Source organism: Dendrobates tinctorius, unplaced genomic scaffold (genome assembly GCF_039654945.1).
Source record: "Dendrobates tinctorius isolate UK_male_01 unplaced genomic scaffold, ASM3965494v1 ptg000062l, whole genome shotgun sequence".
Taxonomy (NCBI): Eukaryota; Metazoa; Chordata; class Amphibia; order Anura; family Dendrobatidae; genus Dendrobates; species Dendrobates tinctorius.
The window spans coordinates 41110979-41136906 of NW_027361730.1; the positions used below are offsets into that span (position 1 = coordinate 41110979).

General features: G+C 47.2%; 42 non-coding genes across 42 annotated transcripts; all 42 read left to right on the top strand.

Moving 5' to 3' along the window:
* Window positions 1-9: 9 nt before the first annotated feature.
* TRNAD-GUC (transfer RNA aspartic acid (anticodon GUC)) lies at window positions 10-81 on the top strand. The gene has a single exon. It is a non-coding gene; the product is annotated as a tRNA-Asp (tRNA).
* A 237-nt stretch (window positions 82-318) lies between these two features.
* On the top strand, window positions 319-392 carry TRNAI-AAU (transfer RNA isoleucine (anticodon AAU)). The gene has a single exon. It is a non-coding gene; the product is annotated as a tRNA-Ile (tRNA).
* Window positions 393-1266: 874 nt separating this feature from the next.
* On the top strand, window positions 1267-1338 carry TRNAD-GUC (transfer RNA aspartic acid (anticodon GUC)). The gene has a single exon. It is a non-coding gene; the product is annotated as a tRNA-Asp (tRNA).
* A 239-nt stretch (window positions 1339-1577) lies between these two features.
* Window positions 1578-1651, top strand: TRNAI-AAU (transfer RNA isoleucine (anticodon AAU)). Its single transcript has one exon. It is a non-coding gene; the product is annotated as a tRNA-Ile (tRNA).
* An 874-nt stretch (window positions 1652-2525) lies between these two features.
* TRNAD-GUC (transfer RNA aspartic acid (anticodon GUC)) lies at window positions 2526-2597 on the top strand. Its single transcript has one exon. It is a non-coding gene; the product is annotated as a tRNA-Asp (tRNA).
* A 238-nt stretch (window positions 2598-2835) lies between these two features.
* On the top strand, window positions 2836-2909 carry TRNAI-AAU (transfer RNA isoleucine (anticodon AAU)). Its single transcript has one exon. It is a non-coding gene; the product is annotated as a tRNA-Ile (tRNA).
* An 874-nt stretch (window positions 2910-3783) lies between these two features.
* On the top strand, window positions 3784-3855 carry TRNAD-GUC (transfer RNA aspartic acid (anticodon GUC)). The gene has a single exon. It is a non-coding gene; the product is annotated as a tRNA-Asp (tRNA).
* Window positions 3856-4093: 238 nt separating this feature from the next.
* Window positions 4094-4167, top strand: TRNAI-AAU (transfer RNA isoleucine (anticodon AAU)). The gene has a single exon. It is a non-coding gene; the product is annotated as a tRNA-Ile (tRNA).
* Window positions 4168-5041: 874 nt separating this feature from the next.
* Window positions 5042-5113, top strand: TRNAD-GUC (transfer RNA aspartic acid (anticodon GUC)). The gene has a single exon. It is a non-coding gene; the product is annotated as a tRNA-Asp (tRNA).
* A 237-nt stretch (window positions 5114-5350) lies between these two features.
* TRNAI-AAU (transfer RNA isoleucine (anticodon AAU)) lies at window positions 5351-5424 on the top strand. The gene has a single exon. It is a non-coding gene; the product is annotated as a tRNA-Ile (tRNA).
* Window positions 5425-6298: 874 nt separating this feature from the next.
* TRNAD-GUC (transfer RNA aspartic acid (anticodon GUC)) lies at window positions 6299-6370 on the top strand. The gene has a single exon. It is a non-coding gene; the product is annotated as a tRNA-Asp (tRNA).
* A 240-nt stretch (window positions 6371-6610) lies between these two features.
* On the top strand, window positions 6611-6684 carry TRNAI-AAU (transfer RNA isoleucine (anticodon AAU)). The gene has a single exon. It is a non-coding gene; the product is annotated as a tRNA-Ile (tRNA).
* An 874-nt stretch (window positions 6685-7558) lies between these two features.
* Window positions 7559-7630, top strand: TRNAD-GUC (transfer RNA aspartic acid (anticodon GUC)). Its single transcript has one exon. It is a non-coding gene; the product is annotated as a tRNA-Asp (tRNA).
* A 237-nt stretch (window positions 7631-7867) lies between these two features.
* Window positions 7868-7941, top strand: TRNAI-AAU (transfer RNA isoleucine (anticodon AAU)). Its single transcript has one exon. It is a non-coding gene; the product is annotated as a tRNA-Ile (tRNA).
* Window positions 7942-8815: 874 nt separating this feature from the next.
* On the top strand, window positions 8816-8887 carry TRNAD-GUC (transfer RNA aspartic acid (anticodon GUC)). Its single transcript has one exon. It is a non-coding gene; the product is annotated as a tRNA-Asp (tRNA).
* Window positions 8888-9124: 237 nt separating this feature from the next.
* Window positions 9125-9198, top strand: TRNAI-AAU (transfer RNA isoleucine (anticodon AAU)). The gene has a single exon. It is a non-coding gene; the product is annotated as a tRNA-Ile (tRNA).
* Window positions 9199-10072: 874 nt separating this feature from the next.
* TRNAD-GUC (transfer RNA aspartic acid (anticodon GUC)) lies at window positions 10073-10144 on the top strand. Its single transcript has one exon. It is a non-coding gene; the product is annotated as a tRNA-Asp (tRNA).
* A 238-nt stretch (window positions 10145-10382) lies between these two features.
* TRNAI-AAU (transfer RNA isoleucine (anticodon AAU)) lies at window positions 10383-10456 on the top strand. Its single transcript has one exon. It is a non-coding gene; the product is annotated as a tRNA-Ile (tRNA).
* An 874-nt stretch (window positions 10457-11330) lies between these two features.
* TRNAD-GUC (transfer RNA aspartic acid (anticodon GUC)) lies at window positions 11331-11402 on the top strand. Its single transcript has one exon. It is a non-coding gene; the product is annotated as a tRNA-Asp (tRNA).
* Window positions 11403-11640: 238 nt separating this feature from the next.
* On the top strand, window positions 11641-11714 carry TRNAI-AAU (transfer RNA isoleucine (anticodon AAU)). The gene has a single exon. It is a non-coding gene; the product is annotated as a tRNA-Ile (tRNA).
* Window positions 11715-12588: 874 nt separating this feature from the next.
* On the top strand, window positions 12589-12660 carry TRNAD-GUC (transfer RNA aspartic acid (anticodon GUC)). Its single transcript has one exon. It is a non-coding gene; the product is annotated as a tRNA-Asp (tRNA).
* A 242-nt stretch (window positions 12661-12902) lies between these two features.
* TRNAI-AAU (transfer RNA isoleucine (anticodon AAU)) lies at window positions 12903-12976 on the top strand. The gene has a single exon. It is a non-coding gene; the product is annotated as a tRNA-Ile (tRNA).
* An 874-nt stretch (window positions 12977-13850) lies between these two features.
* On the top strand, window positions 13851-13922 carry TRNAD-GUC (transfer RNA aspartic acid (anticodon GUC)). The gene has a single exon. It is a non-coding gene; the product is annotated as a tRNA-Asp (tRNA).
* A 237-nt stretch (window positions 13923-14159) lies between these two features.
* Window positions 14160-14233, top strand: TRNAI-AAU (transfer RNA isoleucine (anticodon AAU)). The gene has a single exon. It is a non-coding gene; the product is annotated as a tRNA-Ile (tRNA).
* An 874-nt stretch (window positions 14234-15107) lies between these two features.
* TRNAD-GUC (transfer RNA aspartic acid (anticodon GUC)) lies at window positions 15108-15179 on the top strand. Its single transcript has one exon. It is a non-coding gene; the product is annotated as a tRNA-Asp (tRNA).
* Window positions 15180-15416: 237 nt separating this feature from the next.
* TRNAI-AAU (transfer RNA isoleucine (anticodon AAU)) lies at window positions 15417-15490 on the top strand. The gene has a single exon. It is a non-coding gene; the product is annotated as a tRNA-Ile (tRNA).
* Window positions 15491-16364: 874 nt separating this feature from the next.
* TRNAD-GUC (transfer RNA aspartic acid (anticodon GUC)) lies at window positions 16365-16436 on the top strand. Its single transcript has one exon. It is a non-coding gene; the product is annotated as a tRNA-Asp (tRNA).
* A 236-nt stretch (window positions 16437-16672) lies between these two features.
* On the top strand, window positions 16673-16746 carry TRNAI-AAU (transfer RNA isoleucine (anticodon AAU)). Its single transcript has one exon. It is a non-coding gene; the product is annotated as a tRNA-Ile (tRNA).
* An 874-nt stretch (window positions 16747-17620) lies between these two features.
* TRNAD-GUC (transfer RNA aspartic acid (anticodon GUC)) lies at window positions 17621-17692 on the top strand. The gene has a single exon. It is a non-coding gene; the product is annotated as a tRNA-Asp (tRNA).
* A 238-nt stretch (window positions 17693-17930) lies between these two features.
* On the top strand, window positions 17931-18004 carry TRNAI-AAU (transfer RNA isoleucine (anticodon AAU)). Its single transcript has one exon. It is a non-coding gene; the product is annotated as a tRNA-Ile (tRNA).
* Window positions 18005-18878: 874 nt separating this feature from the next.
* Window positions 18879-18950, top strand: TRNAD-GUC (transfer RNA aspartic acid (anticodon GUC)). Its single transcript has one exon. It is a non-coding gene; the product is annotated as a tRNA-Asp (tRNA).
* A 238-nt stretch (window positions 18951-19188) lies between these two features.
* On the top strand, window positions 19189-19262 carry TRNAI-AAU (transfer RNA isoleucine (anticodon AAU)). The gene has a single exon. It is a non-coding gene; the product is annotated as a tRNA-Ile (tRNA).
* Window positions 19263-20136: 874 nt separating this feature from the next.
* On the top strand, window positions 20137-20208 carry TRNAD-GUC (transfer RNA aspartic acid (anticodon GUC)). Its single transcript has one exon. It is a non-coding gene; the product is annotated as a tRNA-Asp (tRNA).
* Window positions 20209-20444: 236 nt separating this feature from the next.
* On the top strand, window positions 20445-20518 carry TRNAI-AAU (transfer RNA isoleucine (anticodon AAU)). Its single transcript has one exon. It is a non-coding gene; the product is annotated as a tRNA-Ile (tRNA).
* Window positions 20519-21392: 874 nt separating this feature from the next.
* Window positions 21393-21464, top strand: TRNAD-GUC (transfer RNA aspartic acid (anticodon GUC)). Its single transcript has one exon. It is a non-coding gene; the product is annotated as a tRNA-Asp (tRNA).
* Window positions 21465-21699: 235 nt separating this feature from the next.
* TRNAI-AAU (transfer RNA isoleucine (anticodon AAU)) lies at window positions 21700-21773 on the top strand. Its single transcript has one exon. It is a non-coding gene; the product is annotated as a tRNA-Ile (tRNA).
* Window positions 21774-22647: 874 nt separating this feature from the next.
* Window positions 22648-22719, top strand: TRNAD-GUC (transfer RNA aspartic acid (anticodon GUC)). The gene has a single exon. It is a non-coding gene; the product is annotated as a tRNA-Asp (tRNA).
* A 237-nt stretch (window positions 22720-22956) lies between these two features.
* TRNAI-AAU (transfer RNA isoleucine (anticodon AAU)) lies at window positions 22957-23030 on the top strand. The gene has a single exon. It is a non-coding gene; the product is annotated as a tRNA-Ile (tRNA).
* Window positions 23031-23904: 874 nt separating this feature from the next.
* On the top strand, window positions 23905-23976 carry TRNAD-GUC (transfer RNA aspartic acid (anticodon GUC)). Its single transcript has one exon. It is a non-coding gene; the product is annotated as a tRNA-Asp (tRNA).
* A 235-nt stretch (window positions 23977-24211) lies between these two features.
* Window positions 24212-24285, top strand: TRNAI-AAU (transfer RNA isoleucine (anticodon AAU)). The gene has a single exon. It is a non-coding gene; the product is annotated as a tRNA-Ile (tRNA).
* An 875-nt stretch (window positions 24286-25160) lies between these two features.
* TRNAD-GUC (transfer RNA aspartic acid (anticodon GUC)) lies at window positions 25161-25232 on the top strand. The gene has a single exon. It is a non-coding gene; the product is annotated as a tRNA-Asp (tRNA).
* Window positions 25233-25471: 239 nt separating this feature from the next.
* TRNAI-AAU (transfer RNA isoleucine (anticodon AAU)) lies at window positions 25472-25545 on the top strand. The gene has a single exon. It is a non-coding gene; the product is annotated as a tRNA-Ile (tRNA).
* Window positions 25546-25928: the final 383 nt, after the last annotated feature.

Consider the following 25928-nt stretch of genomic DNA (forward strand, 5'->3'; position numbering starts at 1 on the left):
CGCAGCCAATCCTCGTTAGTATAGTGGTGAGTATCCCCGCCTGTCACGCGGGAGACCGGGGTTCGATTCCCCGACGGGGAGGTTTCTTATGTTCTTGCCACTGCTACGTGAACCTGATTGATCCGGCAATATCTTCATAAGCAGGAGCTTTTGATCTTTTATTGTTCGACTGTCACGCGTTACATATGCGTCTACCACCAAAAGTCCCTACATGTGTGCTAAATCCATCCCCACCCCCCCCCCCCAAAAAAAAAAAAAAGGATCGCGCTCGTACAGCTTTCCATTCTTTTCCCGGCAGGGACGTAATGCCACACCCATGGCCGGTTAGCTCAGTTGGTTAGAGCGTGGTGCTAATAACGCCAAGGTCGCGGGTTCGATCCCCGTACGGGCCAGGAGCAGCTTTTTAGAGGTCATGTTCACTAGTTTCATCCCAGGTAGATCGATGCTGAAGCTGGTTTCTTCCGATTCCGCATTTTGCTCACAGTGTTTACCGTCTCGAATCGTGTGCCTAACTGATTTGCAGAAGTAGTTGTCTCTATGTTGTGGTGTTAATTGAAGCCTGTAGCAGGCATATACTAACTATAGTTGGTGTGGATTTTGCTGTTGACATTTGTGTCATTGTTGATAAACTACACGGTGTCCTTGCTATTCAAGGACACCCCATCGACATGTCCTGCAGAAGAGCGGAGAAGAGGGAATTGTCTGCAGAGATGAGCAGAGCATGTCCAAAGTTATCATGGCATCTAGAACAGATGGAAACAAAAAGGATGAGAAAGACTCCAATAAGAGCAAACATCATCTATAAAGGTACCTGGATGTCAAAGTTTATTTGCGCTACTTCCTGCTTCTATTCAGTATTGAGGCTCCTGTATGTAGGGTAAAAATGGCTAATAACCACTTCTACTATCTCTTCGCCCTTGTTAAGGACACTAGATCCTTCTAGGGTCAGTGTGCTGCCTAGAAAAAACCGCTGTGTGAATGAGGCCATAGTTGTCAGCCGAGCAAAAGTTTGACTAAATCTCCCAGACACTATAGACAGCTTTGCCATCATTCGGATGTCTGCTGGCTGGCCCATTTCTCTCATCCAAAGGAGCACTGACTCTGGCCAGTGAGGGCAAAATGGCAGTTTTCTTCACAGTCTCACCTCTCTTATCTGAAAGTGCAAAAAAGGAAAAATGAGCAGGGCCCACAGTGGATCCTCTGAGCACTCACATGCCTCGTGTGCACTTTCTCGGAGTGTGATGTCAGAGGTTTCGACGCAGCCAATCCTCGTTAGTATAGTGGTGAGTATCCCCGCCTGTCACGCGGGAGACCGGGGTTCGATTCCCCGACGGGGAGGTTTCTTATGTTCTTGCCACTGCTACGTGAACCTGATTGATCCGGCAATATCTTCATAAGCAGGAGCTTTTGATCTTTTATTGTTCGACTGTCACGCGTTACATATGCGTCTACCACCAAAAGTCCCTACATGTGTGCTAAATCTTTCCCCACCCCCCCCCCCCCCAAAAAAAAAAAAAAGGATCGCGCTCGTACAGCTTTCCATTTTTTTCCCGGCAGGGACGTAATGCCACACCCATGGCCGGTTAGCTCAGTTGGTTAGAGCGTGGTGCTAATAACGCCAAGGTCGCGGGTTCGATCCCCGTACGGGCCAGGAGCAGCTTTTTAGAGGTCATGTTCACTAGTTTCATCCCAGGTAGATCGATGCTGAAGCTGGTTTCTTCCGATTCCGCATTTTGCTCACAGTGTTTACCGTCTCGAATCGTGTGCCTAACTGATTTGCAGAAGTAGTTGTCTCTATGTTGTGGTGTTAATTGAAGCCTGTAGCAGGCATATACTAACTATAGTTGGTGTGGATTTTGCTGTTGACATTTGTGTCATTGTTGATAAACTACACGGTGTCCTTGCTATTCAAGGACACCCCATCGACATGTCCTGCAGAAGAGCGGAGAAGAGGGAATTGTCTGCAGAGATGAGCAGAGCATGTCCAAAGTTATCATGGCATCTAGAACAGATGGAAACAAAAAGGATGAGAAAGACTCCAATAAGAGCAAACATCATCTATAAAGGTACCTGGATGTCAAAGTTTATTTGCGCTACTTCCTGCTTCTATTCAGTATTGAGGCTCCTGTATGTAGGGTAAAAATGGCTAATAACCACTTCTACTATCTCTTCGCCCTTGTTAAGGACACTAGATCCTTCTAGGGTCAGTGTGCTGCCTAGAAAAAACCGCTGTGTGAATGAGGCCATAGTTGTCAGCCGAGCAAAAGTTTGACTAAATCTCCCAGACACTATAGACAGCTTTGCCATCATTCGGATGTCTGCTGGCTGGCCCATTTCTCTCATCCAAAGGAGCACTGACTCTGGCCAGTGAGGGCAAAATGGCAGTTTTCTTCACAGTCTCACCTCTCTTATCTGAAAGTGCAAAAAAGGAAAAATGAGCAGGGCCCACAGTGGATCCTCTGAGCACTCACATGCCTCGTGTGCACTTTCTCGGAGTGTGATGTCAGAGGTTTCGACGCAGCCAATCCTCGTTAGTATAGTGGTGAGTATCCCCGCCTGTCACGCGGGAGACCGGGGTTCGATTCCCCGACGGGGAGGTTTCTTATGTTCTTGCCACTGCTACGTGAACCTGATTGATCCGGCAATATCTTCATAAGCAGGAGCTTTTGATCTTTTATTGTTCGACTGTCACGCGTTACATATGCGTCTACCACCAAAAGTCCCTACATGTGTGCTAAATCCATCCCCCCCCCCCCCCCCCCAAAAAAAAAAAAAAGGATCGCGCTCGTACAGCTTTCCATTTTTTTCCCGGCAGGGACGTAACGCCACACCCATGGCCGGTTAGCTCAGTTGGTTAGAGCGTGGTGCTAATAACGCCAAGGTCGCGGGTTCGATCCCCGTACGGGCCAGGAGCAGCTTTTTAGAGGTCATGTTCACTAGTTTCATCCCAGGTAGATCGATGCTGAAGCTGGTTTCTTCCGATTCCGCATTTTGCTCACAGTGTTTACCGTCTCGAATCGTGTGCCTAACTGATTTGCAGAAGTAGTTGTCTCTATGTTGTGGTGTTAATTGAAGCCTGTAGCAGGCATTTACTAACTATAGTTGGTGTGGATTTTGCTGTTGACATTTGTGTCATTGTTGATAAACTACACGGTGTCCTTGCTATTCAAGGACACCCCATCGACATGTCCTGCAGAAGAGCGGAGAAGAGGGAATTGTCTGCAGAGATGAGCAGAGCATGTCCAAAGTTATCATGGCATCTAGAACAGATGGAAACAAAAAGGATGAGAAAGACTCCAATAAGAGCAAACATCATCTATAAAGGTACCTGGATGTCAAAGTTTATTTGCGCTACTTCCTGCTTCTATTCAGTATTGAGGCTCCTGTATGTAGGGTAAAAATGGCTAATAACCACTTCTACTATCTCTTCGCCCTTGTTAAGGACACTAGATCCTTCTAGGGTCAGTGTGCTGCCTAGAAAAAACCGCTGTGTGAATGAGGCCATAGTTGTCAGCCGAGCAAAAGTTTGACTAAATCTCCCAGACACTATAGACAGCTTTGCCATCATTCGGATGTCTGCTGGCTGGCCCATTTCTCTCATCCAAAGGAGCACTGACTCTGGCCAGTGAGGGCAAAATGGCAGTTTTCTTCACAGTCTCACCTCTCTTATCTGAAAGTGCAAAAAAGGAAAAATGAGCAGGGCCCACAGTGGATCCTCTGAGCACTCACATGCCTCGTGTGCACTTTCTCGGAGTGTGATGTCAGAGGTTTCGACGCAGCCAATCCTCGTTAGTATAGTGGTGAGTATCCCCGCCTGTCACGCGGGAGACCGGGGTTCGATTCCCCGACGGGGAGGTTTCTTATGTTCTTGCCACTGCTACGTGAACCTGATTGATCCGGCAATATCTTCATAAGCAGGAGCTTTTGATCTTTTATTGTTCGACTGTCACGCGTTACATATGCGTCTACCACCAAAAGTCCCTACATGTGTGCTAAATCCATCCCCACCCCCCCCCCCCCAAAAAAAAAAAAAAGGATCGCGCTCGTACAGCTTTCCATTTTTTTCCCGGCAGGGACGTAATGCCACACCCATGGCCGGTTAGCTCAGTTGGTTAGAGCGTGGTGCTAATAACGCCAAGGTCGCGGGTTCGATCCCCGTACGGGCCAGGAGCAGCTTTTTAGAGGTCATGTTCACTAGTTTCATCCCAGGTAGATCGATGCTGAAGCTGGTTTCTTCCGATTCCGCATTTTGCTCACAGTGTTTACCGTCTCGAATCGTGTGCCTAACTGATTTGCAGAAGTAGTTGTCTCTATGTTGTGGTGTTAATTGAAGCCTGTAGCAGGCATATACTAACTATAGTTGGTGTGGATTTTGCTGTTGACATTTGTGTCATTGTTGATAAACTACACGGTGTCCTTGCTATTCAAGGACACCCCATCGACATGTCCTGCAGAAGAGCGGAGAAGAGGGAATTGTCTGCAGAGATGAGCAGAGCATGTCCAAAGTTATCATGGCATCTAGAACAGATGGAAACAAAAAGGATGAGAAAGACTCCAATAAGAGCAAACATCATCTATAAAGGTACCTGGATGTCAAAGTTTATTTGCGCTACTTCCTGCTTCTATTCAGTATTGAGGCTCCTGTATGTAGGGTAAAAATGGCTAATAACCACTTCTACTATCTCTTCGCCCTTGTTAAGGACACTAGATCCTTCTAGGGTCAGTGTGCTGCCTAGAAAAAACCGCTGTGTGAATGAGGCCATAGTTGTCAGCCGAGCAAAAGTTTGACTAAATCTCCCAGACACTATAGACAGCTTTGCCATCATTCGGATGTCTGCTGGCTGGCCCATTTCTCTCATCCAAAGGAGCACTGACTCTGGCCAGTGAGGGCAAAATGGCAGTTTTCTTCACAGTCTCACCTCTCTTATCTGAAAGTGCAAAAAAGGAAAAATGAGCAGGGCCCACAGTGGATCCTCTGAGCACTCACATGCCTCGTGTGCACTTTCTCGGAGTGTGATGTCAGAGGTTTCGACGCAGCCAATCCTCGTTAGTATAGTGGTGAGTATCCCCGCCTGTCACGCGGGAGACCGGGGTTCGATTCCCCGACGGGGAGGTTTCTTATGTTCTTGCCACTGCTACGTGAACCTGATTGATCCGGCAATATCTTCATAAGCAGGAGCTTTTGATCTTTTATTGTTCGACTGTCACGCGTTACATATGCGTCTACCACCAAAAGTCCCTACATGTGTGCTAAATCCATCCCCACCCCCCCCCCCAAAAAAAAAAAAAAAGGATCGCGCTCGTACAGCTTTCCATTTTTTTCCCGGCAGGGACGTAACGCCACACCCATGGCCGGTTAGCTCAGTTGGTTAGAGCGTGGTGCTAATAACGCCAAGGTCGCGGGTTCGATCCCCGTACGGGCCAGGAGCAGCTTTTTAGAGGTCATGTTCACTAGTTTCATCCCAGGTAGATCGATGCTGAAGCTGGTTTCTTCCGATTCCGCATTTTGCTCACAGTGTTTACCGTCTCGAATCGTGTGCCTAACTGATTTGCAGAAGTAGTTGTCTCTATGTTGTGGTGTTAATTGAAGCCTGTAGCAGGCATATACTAACTATAGTTGGTGTGGATTTTGCTGTTGACATTTGTGTCATTGTTGATAAACTACACGGTGTCCTTGCTATTCAAGGACACCCCATCGACATGTCCTGCAGAAGAGCGGAGAAGAGGGAATTGTCTGCAGAGATGAGCAGAGCATGTCCAAAGTTATCATGGCATCTAGAACAGATGGAAACAAAAAGGATGAGAAAGACTCCAATAAGAGCAAACATCATCTATAAAGGTACCTGGATGTCAAAGTTTATTTGCGCTACTTCCTGCTTCTATTCAGTATTGAGGCTCCTGTATGTAGGGTAAAAATGGCTAATAACCACTTCTACTATCTCTTCGCCCTTGTTAAGGACACTAGATCCTTCTAGGGTCAGTGTGCTGCCTAGAAAAAACCGCTGTGTGAATGAGGCCATAGTTGTCAGCCGAGCAAAAGTTTGACTAAATCTCCCAGACACTATAGACAGCTTTGCCATCATTCGGATGTCTGCTGGCTGGCCCATTTCTCTCATCCAAAGGAGCACTGACTCTGGCCAGTGAGGGCAAAATGGCAGTTTTCTTCACAGTCTCACCTCTCTTATCTGAAAGTGCAAAAAAGGAAAAATGAGCAGGGCCCACAGTGGATCCTCTGAGCACTCACATGCCTCGTGTGCACTTTCTCGGAGTGTGATGTCAGAGGTTTCGACGCAGCCAATCCTCGTTAGTATAGTGGTGAGTATCCCCGCCTGTCACGCGGGAGACCGGGGTTCGATTCCCCGACGGGGAGATTTCTTATGTTCTTGCCACTGCTACGTGAACCTGATTGATCCGGCAATATCTTCATAAGCAGGAGCTTTTGATCTTTTATTGTTCGACTGTCACGCGTTACATATGCGTCTACCACCAAAAGTCCCTACATGTGTGCTAAATCCATCCCCACCCCCCCCCCCCCCCAAAAAAAAAAAAAAGGATCGCGCTCGTACAGCTTTCCATTTTTTTCCCGGCAGGGACGTAACGCCACACCCATGGCCGGTTAGCTCAGTTGGTTAGAGCGTGGTGCTAATAACGCCAAGGTCGCGGGTTCGATCCCCGTACGGGCCAGGAGCAGCTTTTTAGAGGTCATGTTCACTAGTTTCATCCCAGGTAGATCGATGCTGAAGCTGGTTTCTTCCGATTCCGCATTTTGCTCACAGTGTTTACCGTCTCGAATCGTGTGCCTAACTGATTTGCAGAAGTAGTTGTCTCTATGTTGTGGTGTTAATTGAAGCCTGTAGCAGGCATATACTAACTATAGTTGGTGTGGATTTTGCTGTTGACATTTGTGTCATTGTTGATAAACTACACGGTGTCCTTGCTATTCAAGGACACCCCATCGACATGTCCTGCAGAAGAGCGGAGAAGAGGGAATTGTCTGCAGAGATGAGCAGAGCATGTCCAAAGTTATCATGGCATCTAGAACAGATGGAAACAAAAAGGATGAGAAAGACTCCAATAAGAGCAAACATCATCTATAAAGGTACCTGGATGTCAAAGTTTATTTGCGCTACTTCCTGCTTCTATTCAGTATTGAGGCTCCTGTATGTAGGGTAAAAATGGCTAATAACCACTTCTACTATCTCTTCGCCCTTGTTAAGGACACTAGATCCTTCTAGGGTCAGTGTGCTGCCTAGAAAAAACCGCTGTGTGAATGAGGCCATAGTTGTCAGCCGAGCAAAAGTTTGACTAAATCTCCCAGACACTATAGACAGCTTTGCCATCATTCGGATGTCTGCTGGCTGGCCCATTTCTCTCATCCAAAGGAGCACTGACTCTGGCCAGTGAGGGCAAAATGGCAGTTTTCTTCACAGTCTCACCTCTCTTATCTGAAAGTGCAAAAAAGGAAAAATGAGCAGGGCCCACAGTGGATCCTCTGAGCACTCACATGCCTCGTGTGCACTTTCTCGGAGTGTGATGTCAGAGGTTTCGACGCAGCCAATCCTCGTTAGTATAGTGGTGAGTATCCCCGCCTGTCACGCGGGAGACCGGGGTTCGATTCCCCGACGGGGAGGTTTCTTATGTTCTTGCCACTGCTACGTGAACCTGATTGATCCGGCAATATCTTCATAAGCAGGAGCTTTTGATCTTTTATTGTTCGACTGTCACGCGTTACATATGCGTCTACCACCAAAAGTCCCTACATGTGTGCTAAATCCATCCCCACCCCCCCCCCCCAAAAAAAAAAAAAAGGATCGCGCTCGTACAGCTTTCCATTTTTTTCCCGGCAGGGACGTAATGCCACACCCATGGCCGGTTAGCTCAGTTGGTTAGAGCGTGGTGCTAATAACGCCAAGGTCGCGGGTTCGATCCCCGTACGGGCCAGGAGCAGCTTTTTAGAGGTCATGTTCACTAGTTTCATCCCAGGTAGATCGATGCTGAAGCTGGTTTCTTCCGATTCCGCATTTTGCTCACAGTGTTTACCGTCTCGAATCGTGTGCCTAACTGATTTGCAGAAGTAGTTGTCTCTATGTTGTGGTGTTAATTGAAGCCTGTAGCAGGCATATACTAACTATAGTTGGTGTGGATTTTGCTGTTGACATTTGTGTCATTGTTGATAAACTACACGGTGTCCTTGCTATTCAAGGACACCCCATCGACATGTCCTGCAGAAGAGCGGAGAAGAGGGAATTGTCTGCAGAGATGAGCAGAGCATGTCCAAAGTTATCATGGCATCTAGAACAGATGGAAACAAAAAGGATGAGAAAGACTCCAATAAGAGCAAACATCATCTATAAAGGTACCTGGATGTCAAAGTTTATTTGCGCTACTTCCTGCTTCTATTCAGTATTGAGGCTCCTGTATGTAGGGTAAAAATGGCTAATAACCACTTCTACTATCTCTTCGCCCTTGTTAAGGACACTAGATCCTTCTAGGGTCAGTGTGCTGCCTAGAAAAAACCGCTGTGTGAATGAGGCCATAGTTGTCAGCCGAGCAAAAGTTTGACTAAATCTCCCAGACACTATAGACAGCTTTGCCATCATTCGGATGTCTGCTGGCTGGCCCATTTCTCTCATCCAAAGGAGCACTGACTCTGGCCAGTGAGGGCAAAATGGCAGTTTTCTTCACAGTCTCACCTCTCTTATCTGAAAGTGCAAAAAAGGAAAAATGAGCAGGGCCCACAGTGGATCCTCTGAGCACTCACATGCCTCGTGTGCACTTTCTCGGAGTGTGATGTCAGAGGTTTCGACGCAGCCAATCCTCGTTAGTATAGTGGTGAGTATCCCCGCCTGTCACGCGGGAGACCGGGGTTCGATTCCCCGACGGGGAGGTTTCTTATGTTCTTGCCACTGCTACGTGAACCTGATTGATCCGGCAATATCTTCATAAGCAGGAGCTTTTGATCTTTTATTGTTCGACTGTCACGCGTTACATATGCGTCTACCACCAAAAGTCCCTACATGTGTGCTAAATCCATCCCCACCCCCCCCCCCCAAAAAAAAAAAAAAGGATCGCGCTCGTACAGCTTTCCATTTTTTTCCCGGCAGGGACGTAACGCCACACCCATGGCCGGTTAGCTCAGTTGGTTAGAGCGTGGTGCTAATAACGCCAAGGTCGCGGGTTCGATCCCCGTACGGGCCAGGAGCAGCTTTTTAGAGGTCATGTTCACTAGTTTCATCCCAGGTAGATCGATGCTGAAGCTGGTTTCTTCCGATTCCGCATTTTGCTCACAGTGTTTACCGTCTCGAATCGTGTGCCTAACTGATTTGCAGAAGTAGTTGTCTCTATGTTGTGGTGTTAATTGAAGCCTGTAGCAGGCATATACTAACTATAGTTGGTGTGGATTTTGCTGTTGACATTTGTGTCATTGTTGATAAACTACACGGTGTCCTTGCTATTCAAGGACACCCCATCGACATGTCCTGCAGAAGAGCGGAGAAGAGGGAATTGTCTGCAGAGATGAGCAGAGCATGTCCAAAGTTATCATGGCATCTAGAACAGATGGAAACAAAAAGGATGAGAAAGACTCCAATAAGAGCAAACATCATCTATAAAGGTACCTGGATGTCAAAGTTTATTTGCGCTACTTCCTGCTTCTATTCAGTATTGAGGCTCCTGTATGTAGGGTAAAAATGGCTAATAACCACTTCTACTATCTCTTCGCCCTTGTTAAGGACACTAGATCCTTCTAGGGTCAGTGTGCTGCCTAGAAAAAACCGCTGTGTGAATGAGGCCATAGTTGTCAGCCGAGCAAAAGTTTGACTAAATCTCCCAGACACTATAGACAGCTTTGCCATCATTCGGATGTCTGCTGGCTGGCCCATTTCTCTCATCCAAAGGAGCACTGACTCTGGCCAGTGAGGGCAAAATGGCAGTTTTCTTCACAGTCTCACCTCTCTTATCTGAAAGTGCAAAAAAGGAAAAATGAGCAGGGCCCACAGTGGATCCTCTGAGCACTCACATGCCTCGTGTGCACTTTCTCTGAGTGTGATGGCAGAGGTTTCGACGCAGCCAATCCTCGTTAGTATAGTGGTGAGTATCCCCGCCTGTCACGCGGGAGACCGGGGTTCGATTCCCCGACGGGGAGGTTTCTTATGTTCTTGCCACTGCTACGTGAACCTGATTGATCCGGCAATATCTTCATAAGCAGGAGCTTTTGATCTTTTATTGTTCGACTGTCACGCGTTACATATGCGTCTACCACCAAAAGTCCCTACATGTGTGCTAAATCCATCTCCACCCCCCCCCCCCCCAAAAAAAAAAAAAGGATCGCGCTCGTACAGCTTTCCATTTTTTTCCCGGCAGGGACGTAATGCCACACCCATGGCCGGTTAGCTCAGTTGGTTAGAGCGTGGTGCTAATAACGCCAAGGTCGCGGGTTCGATCCCCGTACGGGCCAGGAGCAGCTTTTTAGAGGTCATGTTCACTAGTTTCATCCCAGGTAGATCGATGCTGAAGCTGGTTTCTTCCGATTCTGCATTTTGCTCACAGTGTTTACCGTCTCGAATCGTGTGCCTAACTGATTTGCAGAAGTAGTTGTCTCTATGTTGTGGTGTTAATTGAAGCCTGTAGCAGGCATATACTAACTATAGTTGGTGTGGATTTTGCTGTTGACATTTGTGTCATTGTTGATAAACTACACGGTGTCCTTGCTATTCAAGGACACCCCATCGACATGTCCTGCAGAAGAGCGGAGAAGAGGGAATTGTCTGCAGAGATGAGCAGAGCATGTCCAAAGTTATCATGGCATCTAGAACAGATGGAAACAAAAAGGATGAGAAAGACTCCAATAAGAGCAAACATCATCTATAAAGGTACCTGGATGTCAAAGTTTATTTGCGCTACTTCCTGCTTCTATTCAGTATTGAGGCTCCTGTATGTAGGGTAAAAATGGCTAATAACCACTTCTACTATCTCTTCGCCCTTGTTAAGGACACTAGATCCTTCTAGGGTCAGTGTGCTGCCTAGAAAAAACCGCTGTGTGAATGAGGCCATAGTTGTCAGCCGAGCAAAAGTTTGACTAAATCTCCCAGACACTATAGACAGCTTTGCCATCATTCGGATGTCTGCTGGCTGGCCCATTTCTCTCATCCAAAGGAGCACTGACTCTGGCCAGTGAGGGCAAAATGGCAGTTTTCTTCACAGTCTCACCTCTCTTATCTGAAAGTGCAAAAAAGGAAAAATGAGCAGGGCCCACAGTGGATCCTCTGAGCACTCACATGCCTCGTGTGCACTTTCTCGGAGTGTGATGTCAGAGGTTTCGACGCAGCCAATCCTCGTTAGTATAGTGGTGAGTATCCCCGCCTGTCACGCGGGAGACCGGGGTTCGATTCCCCGACGGGGAGGTTTCTTATGTTCTTGCCACTGCTACGTGAACCTGATTGATCCGGCAATATCTTCATAAGCAGGAGCTTTTGATCTTTTATTGTTCGACTGTCACGCGTTACATGTGCGTCTACCACCAAAAGTCCCTACATGTGTGCTAAATCCATCCCCACCCCCCCCCCCCCAAAAAAAAAAAAAAGGATCGCGCTCGTACAGCTTTCCATTTTTTTCCCGGCAGGGACGTAACGCCACACCCATGGCCGGTTAGCTCAGTTGGTTAGAGCGTGGTGCTAATAACGCCAAGGTCGCGGGTTCGATCCCCGTACGGGCCAGGAGCAGCTTTTTAGAGGTCATGTTCACTAGTTTCATCCCAGGTAGATCGATGCTGAAGCTGGTTTCTTCCGATTCCGCATTTTGCTCACAGTGTTTACCGTCTCGAATCGTGTGCCTAACTGATTTGCAGAAGTAGTTGTCTCTATGTTGTGGTGTTAATTGAAGCCTGTAGCAGGCATATACTAACTATAGTTGGTGTGGATTTTGCTGTTGACATTTGTGTCATTGTTGATAAACTACACGGTGTCCTTGCTATTCAAGGACACCCCATCGACATGTCCTGCAGAAGAGCGGAGAAGAGGGAATTGTCTGCAGAGATGAGCAGAGCATGTCCAAAGTTATCATGGCATCTAGAACAGATGGAAACAAAAAGGATGAGAAAGACTCCAATAAGAGCAAACATCATCTATAAAGGTACCTGGATGTCAAAGTTTATTTGCGCTACTTCCTGCTTCTATTCAGTATTGAGGCTCCTGTATGTAGGGTAAAAATGGCTAATAACCACTTCTACTATCTCTTCGCCCTTGTTAAGGACACTAGATCCTTCTAGGGTCAGTGTGCTGCCTAGAAAAAACCGCTGTGTGAATGAGGCCATAGTTGTCAGCCGAGCAAAAGTTTGACTAAATCTCCCAGACACTATAGACAGCTTTGCCATCATTCGGATGTCTGCTGGCTGGCCCATTTCTCTCATCCAAAGGAGCACTGACTCTGGCCAGTGAGGGCAAAATGGCAGTTTTCTTCACAGTCTCACCTCTCTTATCTGAAAGTGCAAAAAAGGAAAAATGAGCAGGGCCCACAGTGGATCCTCTGAGCACTCACATGCCTCGTGTGCACTTTCTCAGAGTGTGATGTCAGAGGTTTCGACGCAGCCAATCCTCGTTAGTATAGTGGTGAGTATCCCCGCCTGTCACGCGGGAGACCGGGGTTCGATTCCCCGACGGGGAGGTTTCTTATGTTCTTGCCACTGCTACGTGAACCTGATTGATCCGGCAATATCTTCATAAGCAGGAGCTTTTGATCTTTTATTGTTCGACTGTCACGCGTTACATATGCGTCTACCACCAAAAGTCCCTACATGTGTGCTAAATCCATCCCCACCCCCCCCCCCCCCCCAAAAAAAAAAAAAAAGGATCGCGCTCGTACAGCTTTCCATTTTTTTCCCGGCAGGGACGTAATGCCACACCCATGGCCGGTTAGCTCAGTTGGTTAGAGCGTGGTGCTAATAACGCCAAGGTCGCGGGTTCGATCCCCGTACGGGCCAGGAGCAGCTTTTTAGAGGTCATGTTCACTAGTTTCATCCCAGGTAGATCGATGCTGAAGCTGGTTTCTTCCGATTCCGCATTTTGCTCACAGTGTTTACCGTCTCGAATCGTGTGCCTAACTGATTTGCAGAAGTAGTTGTCTCTATGTTGTGGTGTTAATTGAAGCCTGTAGCAGGCATATACTAACTATAGTTGGTGTGGATTTTGCTGTTGACATTTGTGTCATTGTTGATAAACTACACGGTGTCGTTGCTATTCAAGGACACCCCATCGACATGTCCTGCAGAAGAGCGGAGAAGAGGGAATTGTCTGCAGAGATGAGCAGAGCATGTCCAAAGTTATCATGGCATCTAGAACAGATGGAAACAAAAAGGATGAGAAAGACTCCAATAAGAGCAAACATCATCTATAAAGGTACCTGGATGTCAAAGTTTATTTGCGCTACTTCCTGCTTCTATTCAGTATTGAGGCTCCTGTATGTAGGGTAAAAATGGCTAATAACCACTTCTACTATCTCTTCGCCCTTGTTAAGGACACTAGATCCTTCTAGGGTCAGTGTGCTGCCTAGAAAAAACCGCTGTGTGAATGAGGCCATAGTTGTCAGCCGAGCAAAAGTTTGACTAAATCTCCCAGACACTATAGACAGCTTTGCCATCATTCGGATGTCTGCTGGCTGGCCCATTTCTCTCATCCAAAGGAGCACTGACTCTGGCCAGTGAGGGCAAAATGGCAGTTTTCTTCACAGTCTCACCTCTCTTATCTGAAAGTGCAAAAAAGGAAAAATGAGCAGGGCCCACAGTGGATCCTCTGAGCACTCACATGCCTCGTGTGCACTTTCTCGGAGTGTGATGTCAGAGGTTTCGACGCAGCCAATCCTCGTTAGTATAGTGGTGAGTATCCCCGCCTGTCACGCGGGAGACCGGGGTTCGATTCCCCGACGGGGAGGTTTCTTATGTTCTTGCCACTGCTACGTGAACCTGATTGATCCGGCAATATCTTCATAAGCAGGAGCTTTTGATCTTTTATTGTTCGACTGTCACGCGTTACATATGCGTCTACCACCAAAAGTCCCTACATGTGTGCTAAATCCATCCCCACCCCCCCCCCCCAAAAAAAAAAAAAAGGATCGCGCTCGTACAGCTTTCCATTTTTTTCCCGGCAGGGACGTAATGCCACACCCATGGCCGGTTAGCTCAGTTGGTTAGAGCGTGGTGCTAATAACGCCAAGGTCGCGGGTTCGATCCCCGTACGGGCCAGGAGCAGCTTTTTAGAGGTCATGTTCACTAGTTTCATCCCAGGTAGATCGATGCTGAAGCTGGTTTCTTCCGATTCCGCATTTTGCTCACAGTGTTTACCGTCTCGAATCGTGTGCCTAACTGATTTGCAGAAGTAGTTGTCTCTATGTTGTGGTGTTAATTGAAGCCTGTAGCAGGCATATACTAACTATAGTTGGTGTGGATTTTGCTGTTGACATTTGTTTCATTGTTGATAAACTACACGGTGTCCTTGCTATTCAAGGACACCCCATCGACATGTCCTGCAGAAGAGCGGAGAAGAGGGAATTGTCTGCAGAGATGAGCAGAGCATGTCCAAAGTTATCATGGCATCTAGAACAGATGGAAACAAAAAGGATGAGAAAGACTCCAATAAGAGCAAACATCATCTATAAAGGTACCTGGATGTCAAAGTTTATTTGCGCTACTTCCTGCTTCTATTCAGTATTGAGGCTCCTGTATGTAGGGTAAAAATGGCTAATAACCACTTCTACTATCTCTTCGCCCTTGTTAAGGACACTAGATCCTTCTAGGGTCAGTGTGCTGCCTAGAAAAAACCGCTGTGTGAATGAGGCCATAGTTGTCAGCCGAGCAAAAGTTTGACTAAATCTCCCAGACACTATAGACAGCTTTGCCATCATTCGGATGTCTGCTGGCTGGCCCATTTCTCTCATCCAAAGGAGCACTGACTCTGGCCAGTGAGGGCAAAATGGCAGTTTTCTTCACAGTCTCACCTCTCTTATCTGAAAGTGCAAAAAAGGAAAAATGAGCAGGGCCCACAGTGGATCCTCTGAGCACTCACATGCCTCGTGTGCACTTTCTCGGAGTGTGATGTCAGAGGTTTCGACGCAGCCAATCCTCGTTAGTATAGTGGTGAGTATCCCCGCCTGTCACGCGGGAGACCGGGGTTCGATTCCCCGACGGGGAGGTTTCTTATGTTCTTGCCACTGCTACGTGAACCTGATTGATCCGGCAATATCTTCATAAGCAGGAGCTTTTGATCTTTTATTGTTCGACTGTCACGCGTTACATATGCGTCTACCACCAAAAGTCCCTACATGTGTGCTAAATCCATCCCCACCCCCCCCCCCCAAAAAAAAAAAAAAGGATCGCGCTCGTACAGCTTTCCATTTTTTTCCCGGCAGGGACGTAATGCCACACCCATGGCCGGTTAGCTCAGTTGGTTAGAGCGTGGTGCTAATAACGCCAAGGTCGCGGGTTCGATCCCCGTACGGGCCAGGAGCAGCTTTTTAGAGGTCATGTTCACTAGTTTCATCCCAGGTAGATCGATGCTGAAGCTGGTTTCTTCCGATTCCGCATTTTGCTCACAGTGTTTACCGTCTCGAATCGTGTGCCTAACTGATTTGCAGAAGTAGTTGTCTCTATGTTGTGGTGTTAATTGAAGCCTGTAGCAGGCATATACTAACTATAGTTGGTGTGGATTTTGCTGTTGACATTTGTGTCATTGTTGATAAACTACACGGTGTCCTTGCTATTCAAGGACACCCCATCGACATGTCCTGCAGAAGAGCGGAGAAGAGGGAATTGTCTGCAGAGATGAGCAGAGCATGTCCAAAGTTATCATGGCATCTAGAACAGATGGAAACAAAAAGGATGAGAAAGACTCCAATAAGAGCAAACATCATCTATAAAGGTACCTGGATGTCAAAGTTTATTTGCGCTACTTCCTGCTTCTATTCAGTATTGAGGCTCCTGTATGTAGGGTAAAAATGGCTAATAACCACTTCTACTATCTCTTCGCCCTTGTTAAGGACACTAGATCCTTCTAGGGTCAGTGTGCTGCCTAGAAAAAACCGCTGTGTGAATGAGGCCATAGTTGTCAGCCGAGCAAAAGTTTGACTAAATCTCCCAGACACTATAGACAGCTTTGCCATCATTCGGATGTCTGCTGGCTGGCCCATTTCTCTCATCCAAAGGAGCACTGACTCTGGCCAGTGAGGGCAAAATGGCAGTTTTCTTCACAGTCTCACCTCTCTTATCTGAAAGTGCAAAAAAGGAAAAATGAGCAGGGCCCACAGTGGATCCTCTGAGCACTCACATGCCTCGTGTGCACTTTCTCGGAGTGTGATGTCAGAGGTTTCGACGCAGCCAATCCTCGTTAGTATAGTGGTGAGTATCCCCGCCTGTCACGCGGGAGACCGGGGTTCGATTCCCCGACGGGGAGGTTTCTTATGTTCTTGCCACTGCTACGTGAACCTGATTGATCCGGCAATATCTTCATAAGCAGGAGCTTTTGATCTTTTATTGTTCGACTGTCACGCGTTACATATGCGTCTACCACCAAAAGTCCCTACATGTGTGCTAAATCCATCCCCACCCCCCTCCCCCAAAAAAAAAAAAAGGATCGCGCTCGTACAGCTTTCCATTTTTTTCCCGGCAGGGACGTAACGCCACACCCATGGCCGGTTAGCTCAGTTGGTTAGAGCGTGGTGCTAATAACGCCAAGGTCGCGGGTTCGATCCCCGTACGGGCCAGGAGCAGCTTTTTAGAGGTCATGTTCACTAGTTTCATCCCAGGTAGATCGATGCTGAAGCTGGTTTCTTCCGATTCCGCATTTTGCTCACAGTGTTTACCGTCTCGAATCGTGTGCCTAACTGATTTGCAGAAGTAGTTGTCTCTATGTTGTGGTGTTAATTGAAGCCTGTAGCAGGCATATACTAACTATAGTTGGTGTGGATTTTGCTGTTGACATTTGTGTCATTGTTGATAAACTACACGGTGTCCTTGCTATTCAAGGACACCCCATCGACATGTCCTGCAGAAGAGCGGAGAAGAGGGAATTGTCTGCAGAGATGAGCAGAGCATGTCCAAAGTTATCATGGCATCTAGAACAGATGGAAACAAAAAGGATGAGAAAGACTCCAATAAGAGCAAACATCATCTATAAAGGTACCTGGATGTCAAAGTTTATTTGCGCTACTTCCTGCTTCTATTCAGTATTGAGGCTCCTGTATGTAGGGTAAAAATGGCTAATAACCACTTCTACTATCTCTTCGCCCTTGTTAAGGACACTAGATCCTTCTAGGGTCAGTGTGCTGCCTAGAAAAAACCGCTGTGTGAATGAGGCCATAGTTGTCAGCCGAGCAAAAGTTTGACTAAATCTCCCAGACACTATAGACAGCTTTGCCATCATTCGGATGTCTGCTGGCTGGCCCATTTCTCTCATCCAAAGGAGCACTGACTCTGGCCAGTGAGGGCAAAATGGCAGTTTTCTTCACAGTCTCACCTCTCTTATCTGAAAGTGCAAAAAAGGAAAAATGAGCAGGGCCCACAGTGGATCCTCTGAGCACTCACATGCCTCGTGTGCACTTTCTCGGAGTGTGATGTCAGAGGTTTCGACGCAGCCAATCCTCGTTAGTATAGTGGTGAGTATCCCCGCCTGTCACGCGGGAGACCGGGGTTCGATTCCCCGACGGGGAGGTTTCTTATGTTCTTGCCACTGCTACGTGAACCTGATTGATCCGGCAATATCTTCATAAGCAGGAGCTTTTGATCTTTTATTGTTCGACTGTCACGCGTTACATATGCGTCTACCACCAAAAGTCCCTACATGTGTGCTAAATCCATCCCCACCCCCCCCCCCCCCAAAAAAAAAAAAAGGATCGCGCTCGTACAGCTTTCCATTTTTTTCCCGGCAGGGACGTAATGCCACACCCATGGCCGGTTAGCTCAGTTGGTTAGAGCGTGGTGCTAATAACGCCAAGGTCGCGGGTTCGATCCCCGTACGGGCCAGGAGCAGCTTTTTAGAGGTCATGTTCACTAGTTTCATCCCAGGTAGATCGATGCTGAAGCTGGTTTCTTCCGATTCCGCATTTTGCTCACAGTGTTTACCGTCTCGAATCGTGTGCCTAACTGATTTGCAGAAGTAGTTGTCTCTATGTTGTGGTGTTAATTGAAGCCTGTAGCAGGCATATACTAACTATAGTTGGTGTGGATTTTGCTGTTGACATTTGTGTCATTGTTGATAAACTACACGGTGTCCTTGCTATTCAAGGACACCCCATCGACATGTCCTGCAGAAGAGCGGAGAAGAGGGAATTGTCTGCAGAGATGAGCAGAGCATGTCCAAAGTTATCATGGCATCTAGAACAGATGGAAACAAAAAGGATGAGAAAGACTCCAATAAGAGCAAACATCATCTATAAAGGTACCTGGATGTCAAAGTTTATTTGCGCTACTTCCTGCTTCTATTCAGTATTGAGGCTCCTGTATGTAGGGTAAAAATGGCTAATAACCACTTCTACTATCTCTTCGCCCTTGTTAAGGACACTAGATCCTTCTAGGGTCAGTGTGCTGCCTAGAAAAAACCGCTGTGTGAATGAGGCCATAGTTGTCAGCCGAGCAAAAGTTTGACTAAATCTCCCAGACACTATAGACAGCTTTGCCATCATTCGGATGTCTGCTGGCTGGCCCATTTCTCTCATCCAAAGGAGCACTGACTCTGGCCAGTGAGGGCAAAATGGCAGTTTTCTTCACAGTCTCACCTCTCTTATCTGAAAGTGCAAAAAAGGAAAAATGAGCAGGGCCCACAGTGGATCCTCTGAGCACTCACATGCCTCGTGTGCACTTTCTCGGAGTGTGATGTCAGAGGTTTCGACGCAGCCAATCCTCGTTAGTATAGTGGTGAGTATCCCCGCCTGTCATGCGGGAGACCGGGGTTCGATTCCCCGACGGGGAGGTTTCTTATGTTCTTGCCACTGCTACGTGAACCTGATTGATCCGGCAATATCTTCATAAGCAGGAGCTTTTGATCTTTTATTGTTCGACTGTCACGCGTTACATATGCGTCTACCACCAAAAGTCCCTACATGTGTGCTAAATCCATCCCCCCCCCCCCCCCCTAAAAAAAAAAAAAAAGGATCGCGCTCGTACAGCTTTCCATTTTTTTCCCGGCAGGGACGTAATGCCACACCCATGGCCGGTTAGCTCAGTTGGTTAGAGCGTGGTGCTAATAACGCCAAGGTCGCGGGTTCGATCCCCGTACGGGCCAGGAGCAGCTTTTTAGAGGTCATGTTCACTAGTTTCATCCCAGGTAGATCGATGCTGAAGCTGGTTTCTTCCGATTCCGCATTTTGCTCACAGTGTTTACCGTCTCGAATCGTGTGCCTAACTGATTTGCAGAAGTAGTTGTCTCTATGTTGTGGTGTTAATTGAAACCTGTAGCAGGCATTTACTAACTATAGTTGGTGTGGATTTTGCTGTTGACATTTGTGTCATTGTTGATAAACTACACGGTGTCCTTGCTATTCAAGGACACCCCATCGACATGTCCTGCAGAAGAGCGGAGAAGAGGGAATTGTCTGCAGAGATGAGCAGAGCATGTCCAAAGTTATCATGGCATCTAGAACAGATGGAAACAAAAAGGATGAGAAAGACTCCAATAAGAGCAAACATCATCTATAAAGGTACCTGGATGTCAAAGTTTATTTGCGCTACTTCCTGCTTCTATTCAGTATTGAGGCTCCTGTATGTAGGGTAAAAATGGCTAATAACCACTTCTACTATCTCTTCGCCCTTGTTAAGGACACTAGATCCTTCTAGGGTCAGTGTGCTGCCTAGAAAAAACCGCTGTGTGAATGAGGCCATAGTTGTCAGCCGAGCAAAAGTTTGACTAAATCTCCCAGACACTATAGACAGCTTTGCCATCATTCGGATGTCTGCTGGCTGGCCCATTTCTCTCATCCAAAGGAGCACTGACTCTGGCCAGTGAGGGCAAAATGGCAGTTTTCTTCACAGTCTCACCTCTCTTATCTGAAAGTGCAAAAAAGGAAAAATGAGCAGGGCCCACAGTGGATCCTCTGAGCACTCACATGCCTCGTGTGCACTTTCTCGGAGTGTGATGTCAGAGGTTTCGACGCAGCCAATCCTCGTTAGTATAGTGGTGAGTATCCCCGCCTGTCACGCGGGAGACCGGGGTTCGATTCCCCGACGGGGAGGTTTCTTATGTTCTTGCCACTGCAACGTGAACCTGATTGATCCGGCAATATCTTCATAAGCAGGAGCTTTTGATCTTTTATTGTTCGACTGTCACGCGTTACATATGCGTCTACCACCAAAAGTCCCTACATGTGTGCTAAATCCATCCCCCCCCCCCCCCTAAAAAAAAAAAAAAAGGATCGCGCTCGTACAGCTTTCCATTTTTTTCCCGGCAGGGACGTAATGCCACACCCATGGCCGGTTAGCTCAGTTGGTTAGAGCGTGGTGCTAATAACGCCAAGGTCGCGGGTTCGATCCCCGTACGGGCCAGGAGCAGCTTTTTAGAGGTCATGTTCACTAGTTTCATCCCAGGTAGATCGATGCTGAAGCTGGTTTCTTCCGATTCCGCATTTTGCTCACAGTGTTTACCGTCTCGAATCGTGTGCCTAACTGATTTGCAGAAGTAGTTGTCTCTATGTTGTGGTGTTAATTGAAGCCTGTAGCAGGCATTTACTAACTATAGTTGGTGTGGATTTTGCTGTTGACATTTGTGTCATTGTTGATAAACTACACGGTGTCCTTGCTATTCAAGGACACCCCATCGACATGTCCTGCAGAAGAGCGGAGAAGAGGGAATTGTCTGCAGAGATGAGCAGAGCATGTCCAAAGTTATCATGGCATCTAGAACAGATGGAAACAAAAAGGATGAGAAAGACTCCAATAAGAGCAAACATCATCTATAAAGGTACCTGGATGTCAAAGTTTATTTGCGCTACTTCCTGCTTCTATTCAGTATTGAGGCTCCTGTATGTAGGGTAAAAATGGCTAATAACCACTTCTACTATCTCTTCGCCCTTGTTAAGGACACTAGATCCTTCTAGGGTCAGTGTGCTGCCTAGAAAAAACCGCTGTGTGAATGAGGCCATAGTTGTCAGCCGAGCAAAAGTTTGACTAAATCTCCCAGACACTATAGACAGCTTTGCCATCATTCGGATGTCTGCTGGCTGGCCCATTTCTCTCATCCAAAGGAGCACTGACTCTGGCCAGTGAGGGCAAAATGGCAGTTTTCTTCACAGTCTCACCTCTCTTATCTGAAAGTGCAAAAAAGGAAAAATGAGCAGGGCCCACAGTGGATCCTCTGAGCACTCACATGCCTCGTGTGCACTTTCTCGGAGTGTGATGTCAGAGGTTTCGACGCAGCCAATCCTCGTTAGTATAGTGGTGAGTATCCCCGCCTGTCACGCGGGAGACCGGGGTTCGATTCCCCGACGGGGAGGTTTCTTATGTTCTTGCCACTGCTACGTGAACCTTATTGATCCGGCAATATCTTCATAAGCAGGAGCTTTTGATCTTTTATTGTTCGACTGTCACGCGTTACATATGCGTCTACCACCAAAAGTCCCTACATGTGTGCTAAATCCATCCCCCCCCCCCCTAAAAAAAAAAAAAAAATGATCGCGCTCGTACAGCTTTCCATTTTTTTCCAGGCAGGGACGTAATGCCACACCCATGGCCGGTTAGCTCAGTTGGTTAGAGCGTGGTGCTAATAACGCCAAGGTCGCGGGTTCGATCCCCGTACGGGCCAGGAGCAGCTTTTTAGAGGTCATGTTCACTAGTTTCATCCCAGGTAGATCGATGCTGAAGCTGGTTTCTTCCGATTCCGCATTTTGCTCACAGTGTTTACCGTCTCGAATCGTGTGCCTAACTGATTTGCAGAAGTAGTTGTCTCTATGTTGTGGTGTTAATTGAAACCTGTAGCAGGCATTTACTAACTATAGTTGGTGTGGATTTTGCTGTTGACATTTGTGTCATTGTTGATAAACTACACGGTGTCCTTGCTATTCAAGGACACCCCATCGACATGTCCTGCAGAAGAGCGGAGAAGAGGGAATTGTCTGCAGAGATGAGCAGAGCATGTCCAAAGTTATCATGGCATCTAGAACAGATGGAAACAAAAAGGATGAGAAAGACTCCAATAAGAGCAAACATCATCTATAAAGGTACCTGGATGTCAAAGTTTATTTGCGCTACTTCCTGCTTCTATTCAGTATTGAGGCTCCTGTATGTAGGGTAAAAATGGCTAATAACCACTTCTACTATCTCTTCGCCCTTGTTAAGGACACTAGATCCTTCTAGGGTCAGTGTGCTGCCTAGAAAAAACCGCTGTGTGAATGAGGCCATAGTTGTCAGCCGAGCAAAAGTTTGACTAAATCTCCCAGACACTATAGACAGCTTTGCCATCATTCGGATGTCTGCTGGCTGGCCCATTTCTCTCATCCAAAGGAGCACTGACTCTGGCCAGTGAGGGCAAAATGGCAGTTTTCTTCACAGTCTCACCTCTCTTATCTGAAAGTGCAAAAAAGGAAAAATGAGCAGGGCCCACAGTGGATCCTCTGAGCACTCACATGCCTCGTGTGCACTTTCTCGGAGTGTGATGTCAGAGGTTTCGACGCAGCCAATCCTCGTTAGTATAGTGGTGAGTATCCCCGCCTGTCACGCGGGAGACCGGGGTTCGATTCCCCGACGGGGAGGTTTCTTATGTTCTTGCCACTGCTACGTGAACCTGATTGATCCGGCAATATCTTCATAAGCAGGAGCTTTTGATCTTTTATTGTTCGACTGTCACGCGTTACATATGCGTCTACCACCAAAAGTCCCTACATGTGTGCTAAATCCATCCCCCCCCCCCCCCCTAAAAAAAAAAAAAAAGGATCGCGCTCGTACAGCTTTCCATTTTTTTCCCGGCAGGGACGTAATGCCACACCCATGGCCGGTTAACTCAGTTGGTTAGAGCGTGGTGCTAATAACGCCAAGGTCGCGGGTTCGATCCCCGTACGGGCCAGGAGCAGCTTTTTAGAGGTCATGTTCACTAGTTTCATCCCAGGTAGATCGATGCTGAAGCTGGTTTCTTCCGATTCCGCATTTTGCTCACAGTGTTTACCGTCTCGAATCGTGTGCCTAACTGATTTGCAGAAGTAGTTGTCTCTATGTTGTGGTGTTAATTGAAGCCTGTAGCAGGCATTTACTAACTATAGTTGGTGTGGATTTTGCTGTTGACATTTGTGTCATTGTTGATAAACTACACGGTGTCCTTGCTATTCAAGGACACCCCATCGACATGTCCTGCAGAAGAGCGGAGAAGAGGGAATTGTCTGCAGAGATGAGCAGAGCATGTCCAAAGTTATCATGGCATCTAGAACAGATGGAAACAAAAAGGATGAGAAAGACTCCAATAAGAGCAAACATCATCTATAAAGGTACCTGGATGTCAAAGTTTATTTGCGCTACTTCCTGCTTCTATTCAGTATTGAGGCTCCTGTATGTAGGGTAAAAATGGCTAATAACCACTTCTACTATCTCTTCGCCCTTGTTAAGGACACTAGATCCTTCTAGGGTCAGTGTGCTGCCTAGAAAAAACCGCTGTGTGAATGAGGCCATAGTTGTCAGCCGAGCAAAAGTTTGACTAAATCTCCCAGACACTATAGACAGCTTTGCCATCATTCGGATGTCTGCTGGCTGGCCCATTTCTCTCATCCAAAGGAGCACTGACTCTGGCCAGTGAGGGCAAAATGGCAGTTTTCTTCACAGTCTCACCTCTCTTATCTGAAAGTGCAAAAAAGGAAAAATGAGCAGGGCCCACAGTGGATCCTCTGAGCACTCACATGCCTCGTGTGCACTTTCTCGGAGTGTGATGTCAGAGGTTTCGACGCAGCCAATCCTCGTTAGTATAGTGGTGAGTATCCCCGCCTGTCACGCGGGAGACCGGGGTTCGATTCCCCGACGGGGAGGTTTCTTATGTTCTTGCCACTGCTACGTGAACCTTATTGATCCGGCAATATCTTCATAAGCAGGAGCTTTTGATCTTTTATTGTTCGACTGTCACGCGTTACATATGCGTCTACCACCAAAAGTCCCTACATGTGTGCTAAATCCATCCCCCCCCCCCCTAAAAAAAAAAAAAAAATGATCGCGCTCGTACAGCTTTCCATTTTTTTCCCGGCAGGGACGTAATGCCACACCCATGGCCGGTTAGCTCAGTTGGTTAGAGCGTGGTGCTAATAACGCCAAGGTCGCGGGTTCGATCCCCGTATGGGCCAGGAGCAGCTTTTTAGAGGTCATGTTCACTAGTTTCATCCCAGGTAGATCGATGCTGAAGCTGGTTTCTTCCGATTCCGCATTTTGCTCACAGTGTTTACCGTCTCGAATCGTGTGCCTAACTGATTTGCAGAAGTAGTTGTCTCTATGTTGTGGTGTTAATTGAAGCCTGTAGCAGGCATATACTAACTATAGTTGGTGTGGATTTTGCTGTTGACATTTGTGTCATTTGTTGATAAACTACACGGTGTCCTTGCTATTCAAGGACACCCCATCGACATGTCCTGCAGAAGAGCGGAGAAGAGGGAATTGTCTGCAGAGATGAGCAGAGCATGTCCAAAGTTATCATGGCATCTAGAACAGATGGAAACAAAAAGGATGAGAAAGACTCCAATAAGAGCAAACATCATCTATAAAGGTACCTGGATGTCAAAGTTTATTTGCGCTACTTCCTGCTTCTATTCAGTATTGAGGCTCCTGTATGTAGGGTAAAAATGGCTAATAACCAATTCTACTATCTCTTCGCCCTTGTTAAGGACACTAGATCCTTCTAGGGTCAGTGTGCTGCCTAGAAAAAACCGCTGTGTGAATGAGGCCATAGTTGTCAGCCGAGCAAAAGTTTGACTAAATCTCCCAGACACTATAGACAGCTTTGCCATCATTCGGATGTCTGCTGGCTGGCCCATTTCTCTCATCCAAAGGAGCACTGACTCTGGCCAGTGAGGGCAAAATGGCAGTTTTCTTCACAGTCTCACCTCTCTTATCTGAAAGTGCAAAAAAGGAAAAATGAGCAGGGCCCACAGTGGATCCTCTGAGCACTCACATGCCTCGTGTGCACTTTCTCGGAGTGTGATGTCAGAGGTTTCGACGCAGCCAATCCTCGTTAGTATAGTGGTGAGTATCCCCGCCTGTCACGCGGGAGACCGGGGTTCGATTCCCCGACGGGGAGGTTTCTTATGTTCTTGCCACTGCTACGTGAACCTGATTGATCCGGCAATATCTTCATAAGCAGGAGCTTTTGATCTTTTATTGTTCGACTGTCACGCGTTACATATGCGTCTACCACCAAAAGTCCCTACATGTGTGCTAAATCCATCCCCTCCCCCCCCCCTAAAAAAAAAAAAAAAAAGGATCGCGCTCGTACAGCTTTCCATTTTTTTCCCGGCAGGGACGTAATGCCACACCCATGGCCGGTTAGCTCAGTTGGTTAGAGCGTGGTGCTAATAACGCCAAGGTCGCGGGTTCGATCCCCGTACGGGCCAGGAGCAGCTTTTTAGAGGTCATGTTCACTAGTTTCATCCCAGGTAGATCGATGCTGAAGCTGGTTTCTTCCGATTCCGCATTTTGCTCACAGTGTTTACCGTCTCGAATCGTGTGCCTAACTGATTTGCAGAAGTAGTTGTCTCTATGTTGTGGTGTTAATTGAAGCCTGTAGCAGGCATTTACTAACTATAGTTGGTGTGGATTTTGCTGTTGACATTTGTGTCATTGTTGATAAACTACACGGTGTCCTTGCTATTCAAGGACACCCCATCGACATGTCCTGCAGAAGAGCGGAGAAGAGGGAATTGTCTGCAGAGATGAGCAGAGCATGTCCAAAGTTATCATGGCATCTAGAACAGATGGAAACAAAAAGGATGAGAAA